Source organism: Mastomys coucha, unplaced genomic scaffold (assembly GCF_008632895.1).
Source record: "Mastomys coucha isolate ucsf_1 unplaced genomic scaffold, UCSF_Mcou_1 pScaffold9, whole genome shotgun sequence".
In the NCBI taxonomy this organism is placed as follows: Eukaryota; Metazoa; Chordata; class Mammalia; order Rodentia; family Muridae; genus Mastomys; species Mastomys coucha.
Window position 1 is genome coordinate 6,697,724 of NW_022196915.1, and position 6,688 is coordinate 6,704,411.

A 6,688-nucleotide genomic window follows, 5' to 3' on the forward strand; every position below is an offset into this window, starting at 1 on the left:
CCCAATGTCTAAAAATTGTTATTTTGGGCTTGTACCACAGTAAGAGCCAAGATTTTAAACTCTACTAAGTACAAAACAAACAAAAGGACTTTATATATTCATGTTCATTTAAGAAAATACTAGTAGTGATGATTATTTTTAAGTATACAGCTAATATGTTTGGAGTTATTTAAAATTTATATTGAGAGAAATGTATTCTCACTATTGCTGTGGATGAGCATCTACATAAGACTGTTAAATTGATTGTTGTTTTATATCAAACAACTTTTATAATACTTATTTTTATTGTTATAATATTTTATAAATTTTAAGGAATATGACAAAAAAGATATTGTAGGTATTGAAGGGGGTCTATAGAAGGAGTAGTGGACAAAAGGGAAACAAGAATGTGATTCAATTCTATTTAATTAAAATATGTTTTTAAATGTTAACAAATTCAGATAAATTGAAATCATGTAACTTTTCTCATCATAATGCAATAAAAGTTTAAAAAAGAACAGATTGATAGAAAGTTGGAAGTTTTGTTTTGTGTGTAGTCTTTATAATCCCACAATATTAAGTTAAGAAATAAACCTCCCACCATTTCTAAAATTGTGATATATATCAAATGCTTACACTTGGCTGTTAAGGTTGTCTGATGAATGTTGTGATATGTGACAAATGCCTACATTTGACTGTTAAGGTTGTATAATGAATGTCATCTTTTCATTCTGTCAGTTAACTATCAGTCTCTGATAGTTAACTTCATTTGATGATCTTAAGGGCTTCATTATTGTGAGTTGAAAAAAAAAATGACCCTCTTATCCGAAGGAAGGTCTAGTGCCTGCTAACTGCTAAGTATACATTTGTGGTGTGAAGAAACAAATGGATGACAAGTTCTAGAAAGTGATTGACTAAGCCAGGTTATGAGGCTTTCTGTTTTAATGAGCATTTTGCTATAGCCATTAGACGCCTACATAAATAAATAATGGAAAGTCCAGCCACCAACTTCAAGGGGCCATGCAGTTCAGCCCAACAGAGAAAGGCAAGAAGTGGCTGAAAGTGGAAAGGCACAACACCTGAGCCGTGAGTTGACAGCTGCTGACACTGGATGATAAGGACATGGGGATTTCTTGTGACTGTTACATCTTTGACATATGCTTAAAATTTTTCATAATGAAGTTGAACTTTAAAGTGGAGTGAAAATCCCAAGCCACTGACTAATGGAAACTCCACATCTGGGTAGGAATTTACAAACTACAGTTTTGACTGTCTCAGGATAGTGGGGCCTTTCAAGTCTGCAGCCAGTTTTGACCGGCTTTAACTCATCTCCAAAGTTAATTAAGTGCCTTCCAGAAGAAGCCCACCAGTCCTAAGCTGACCTTTTGTTCTGGTTACTGCTAAGGGAAAAGCTCTCGCACCTGCCTATAACCAATCCGTTAAGATCAAGGCTTACTTCTCCAAACTAATTGCTCTGCGGCTCTGTCTTGCACAGGTTATGATAAAGTCTGAAATCCCTTAATCACTTTTGGCACCACAGGGACACCATTATTAAGGTAATAGCTTCAAATGTTCTCCAGCTCAGATTTTTCTTTTTGACTCAGATTTTTTTTTTTTAGAAGATAAGGGCAAATGCCGGTGAAATCAATTTTAACTATCACTAAAGAGACCCACGTTTTCTTTAAATACCAGAGCCAGACCAACATTGTTAGAGGTTATAGCTAGTTGTTTTCTGTAAGAACATCATAAACTTAAATGTCCTAGTCTACAGGATTACTGATATTTTCATGGACCCTTTTGAAGTTCTACTTAGGTTCATGATGATACTAGAAGGAAAGAGTTTAGAATTCTTACCTGATCAATGTTCAAGGCCTGAGGCTCCCTGGCAGATCTGACTGTTTGAAAAGAAGAAGGAAACACACTTTAAGAAAATGAGAAATAGCAAAGGCTGTAAGAGCTAAGTGAGCAAATGAACGCTTCCGTGGTGAGGGCTGGTGGTAATGGCAGCCCATGTTAGAACCTATATTTTGTGAACTTGCTCTTTTTAAGAAATGAACATAGTATGTGAAATAGGAACCCTCTGCTCGGTGAAATTCAATGTATACGCACGCACACACACACACACACACACACACACACACACACACACACACCAGCAACCACACACCAAGAACACGATGGACCAAGGATCCCCAGCAAAGCAGAGAGTTTTTGGTGGTAGAAGCTAAGTACCCTGAGAGTACTTAGTACCTTGCACTTGGTGGCAGAAGCTAAGTACCTAAACTCTCCTCCTGGCCTAAACCAATTGGTTCCCACCATGACCAAAGCAAAGACTGTACTTCCTCTTGCCCTAGCTGTTGAAGGAAGAGCCAGAGTCTGTGGGTACCTGGCCCTTTAAAAGGACAGATGGAAGTAAGCTGCGGTTGTAATGGTCTTTTCAGCCTGTTGTCTTTCACAGGTTGTTTTGAATTCTACAGGCACCTGCACTCTTTGCTACTAATGCCCCTGTGAATTCAAACTGAGTTGGCCTAATTGTGCTTCCCACCAGAAGGGGCGTCCTTTCTCTGGGAGAACTTCAGAGCACCCACACCAACACCTTAGGGGAGCGCCTTCCGATTCCTACTTCCTTTTGGCCTCAGAACAAAAAGGTGGGGAGATCCCACCAAGAGGACAGTGACTGAGGATGGAAGTCAATTTCACATTGGGTCATAAGGCTAAATGAACATTGGTGTCTCCAGAGATCTCACACCGGGTGAGACTGGTGCACAGGTTTTAATCTCCGCCCAATCAACTGTATTCTCAGAGTGCTAGAAGGAGTCACGTGGTTTTTAAATGAGCCAAAGTTATTAAAAAAGAAAATCATTATCTTGTGATTAATGACAGCAGAGGAAAAGAAAACAAGCCAAGGGCAAAAAAAACAACCTATTTTCAGAGAACGAACCCTGGGGATAATAATGAGTAAATGGGACTTAGGAAATAAGCCTGGGTGAGGGTGCTCTGGGTTGCAGGCTCATATATTATAGCTGATAGCATAAATTGGCACAAGTCTCTGGAAAACAGCTTGGTACTATTTATCAAGGGACTTAGATGTTGCTCTCAATCATCATTTTAGTGATTCCACTCCTTGATTCTAACAATGGCTGTAGACAAAAATTATTACCAAGGCATAAGAAATAGCCCAATTACCAACAATATAACTTCCTACGCAAAGGAAATCCTGCATGGTGAGCCTTTGTTGTCGTTGTTGGGGGGGATGGTTATTGCACATTCAAAGCAAGCCCTCTATCAGTGCGCTTCATTCCCAGCCCGGATGTAAGAATTTAAATGAGGGAAATGCACCTGGTACAGTTAAGAGAAACCAATGCAGAATGTTACCCGCTGTATAACGTCAGCTGGCCTCCTAATGCAGAACTTTGCGCAGCCTGCAGTCCTATTTGAAAGTTTGTTCTTTTAGGTTTTAGTTACTGTGCAGTCTGAAAATGTTAATACATGGAAAATGGAAAATTCCAGGGATGAATAATTCATAAGTTTTAAATTATGCCACTCTGATCCCCTCAGTCCTGCCCAGGGTACTAGTCATCCCTTTGCCCAAAGTATCCACACTGTATATGCTGCCTACCTCGTCATCACTTACTAGAGTCCTCTATTACTTATACATCTTGTGGCAAAGTGTTGCAGTCAAGCATTCTTTAAATAGTAGCCTAGCACTATGTTAAAATATCTTTATTATTTAATGTACTCTGTTTTATCCTGCAAGCACATCGGGTGCATACACAAGACTAAGGTATTTTGAGAAAGACTACGTGTTAAGAAAAGTTCGTTTTCCCAGCCTCCCTTGCTGCTAGGTGTGCAGGCATGTAATGGAGTTCGATAGGAGAACTGTAAAGGTAGTACATGTAAGCTGTGGGTCCATCTTTCTCCTTCTCCCTTCCTGCTGGGTCTTTGTAACAAGCCACCTCAGATCACAAGAAGAACAAGCTGGCAGAAGAGCTGGGTCCCCTGAATGATCTGTAACATATGCTACATTAATTATCTGAACCAATAACAAACATAATAAATGATGCCAATGCTTTCTCTCATTATTCAAAATTTACATTACTATTTCCAAATTTCTAATCCTCTCCATGAATTACCTTGATGACCAGTAAAATACTAAGTCAAGGTTTATTATTATTTTTTAAAATGTTTTTATTTTGCAGGTTTTCCAGTGTGTGTGTGTGTGTGTGTGTGTGTGTGTGTGTGTGTGTGTGTAAGTGTGTGAATATGGACACGCACACCACAGCACACGTGGGAAAGTCAGAGGACAACTTGAGAGTCGGTTCTCTTTCCAGCTAGGAGTCCAATTCAGGTCATCATTTTTAGCAGCAAATGCTTTTACCCCTCAAGCCATCTTACTGGACTAGGTGAAGCTTTATTTACTAATGTTAAGACGATCGAATCTAGAACAATGTTTGGGTAATAATTATTTCTACTTCTGAGAATAAAATAGATATGTAGTTTAGAACCAAAAATGTTGTAGTGAGCACAAATCAAGCAACTTCACTTTATTTCAATTTTAATAGAACTCCAAATAAAATCTGCCTTAAAGAGGCATGGTCTAAAGAATAAAGTTCCAGCCAATACATACTAATCATACACACGAGAGGGTGCCCAGCCTAGTGAAGGTGAATTTGGAAAGTTCTATGTGTGGCCTCATACCTTCAGCTCATGGCTCTGCTTCCCCTTCAATAGAATTGAAACAAGTGACTTCTACAAAACTCCACTAACCGGGTGAGTCCGGGGACATCTTGGATGCCCATCAAACAAGTGTGTGCTTTGATTTTTGTTTCCTTAGGAGCAATGGCAGATTTAGCAGAACTCCTGTAACTCTAGTGGTCTCCGCCTGCATTATAAGATGGTTGCCCAATATAAAGGAGTCAAATCCAGCCCATAAATAATGAAAAGCTACAGGTTCATGTATCAATCAGATTAGAGACGTAAAACCAACCTCTAACTGGGTAGTACAGGGAGAATCATTTAAATCTGCAATAATGATATGCCAGAGGTATTCGGTGCCTTCCAGGAGATCATTAGAGCCCTGTGCACAGACACTCAAAGCATTTCATCACGTTGACCTTAGAGACTTACCTGTAATTATATATTAGCTAAAGAAGCCATTTGTCCTTTCTGTCCCCCAGAGAGTGCAGAACAGCCCTTTTCTCCCCTGTGAACTGCGATCCCCAACACTAATAGGGCATTAGTCCCAGAGCCTCTCCATTTCCCTCCAGGATGACTGTGCCAGTATCTTCAAGGGAAACCCCCGACACTCTGCCCTACAGTAGGCAGGCTGAAGCTGACAGTCAAAGCTCACAGTTCACAGTTTTTCTCCGCTTCTTCCCTCGGCAGGAACATACGCAAGGCAGCTCAAAAGGCCTAATTACCATGGAAACCACATGCACTATGGGATTATGACTGTATTTGTTAAAATGACTCACAGGTTGTTCCCCCACAAGCCCCAGACACACGGGTTTCTGGCTGGTTTATAAAATCCATTTAAAGGTTTTTTTGTTTTTTTGTTTTTTTATTTTTCGGCTTTTATGGGTATATCTGTTGCTATGTGGAGTGATCAATAAAATCAACAGGCCTTTCTCCTTAAATATAAAAAAAAAAAACAACAAAGAGAGAGAGAGACAGAGAGACAGAGAGAGAGAGAGACAGAGAGAGGCAGAGAGAGAGAGAGAGAGAGAGAGAGAGAGAGAGAGAAAACAGAAGTAGAAAGAAAATGAACCAGTTCCCTCTGTTACAAGATTAATCTATTTACACTTCAGGTTTACAATGAAATTAATTTGAATTTTTCTATGGGAGATAATGAATCTCTTTCTCATCTAAATAATTTAAGTATTCCATAAAGTAGTTTTAGAGACTCAAGTGAAATAATTAGGCGAAATAAAATATTTATTAAGAAATACCAAACAAAATGACTTAAATCTGGGAGCACAAACTGTTACAGAATAATTAGAAATCTTAGTGTCAAGATATTTTAAAATGGATGTTGTAGTGACAATTTTGGTTTTCTTTAAAAAACACAGAAATATTATAAGAATGTGTTTTCATTTTAATCCCAGGTGTGGGATGTGAGGCTGCTTCAGACTGTCCACAGCAGCTGACTATGATTTGCCTCATGCTCTAGCAGGGGTGTGATTTTGCTAGCTGCAGACAGTTTTTGTGATTGTGTGACATTTGGAACTCTGGGGACTTTTCAGAGGGAATATATAAATGTTAGGGCCCTGAGAGATGTGTTAGGTTGTTGATTGTTTATTGGTTGGTTGGTTGGTGGTGGTTGGTGGACACAGTTTGTTAAGTAGTTGTGTGTAAAGAAGAAACAAGAAGAAATTAGATATCCCAATGATAAAGATCAAACTTGCCCCAAGGATCTCAACACTCCCAACCAGCAGGAAGTAGTCCAACAATAATGTCACCCCTTTCCAGCCCCCGACTTTATTCAGGGATCTCTTTCCTTCCCTCTTTATCATTTTTTCTCTTCTATCTAGTGTTGGGGGTTGAAAGAGTGGAAGGAAAGAGGTGGGAAAGGGTGGAAGAAAGAGAAACCCACAAAGTAGTAAAAACCAGCTACATGATGTTCCAAGTTAAATAAATAGTTTATTTTTAAAATTTGAACATGAGCTGGGAGGTAGTGGCACATGCCTTTAATCCCAGCACTTGGGAGGCA

General features: G+C 39.2%; 1 protein-coding gene across 3 annotated transcripts in view; it reads right to left on the reverse strand.

The window, feature by feature from the left end:
• The window catches only part of Gng2 (G protein subunit gamma 2), a 94,434-nt gene that overhangs the window by 76,203 nt on the left and 11,543 nt on the right, over nt 1-6,688 (reverse strand). For all 3 annotated transcript variants that reach the window (XM_031362889.1, XM_031362888.1, XM_031362890.1), the window contains exon 2: nt 1,834-1,874. The gene's annotated coding sequence lies outside the window, so the exon portion shown is untranslated. The remainder of the gene's footprint in view (nt 1-1,833; nt 1,875-6,688) is intronic.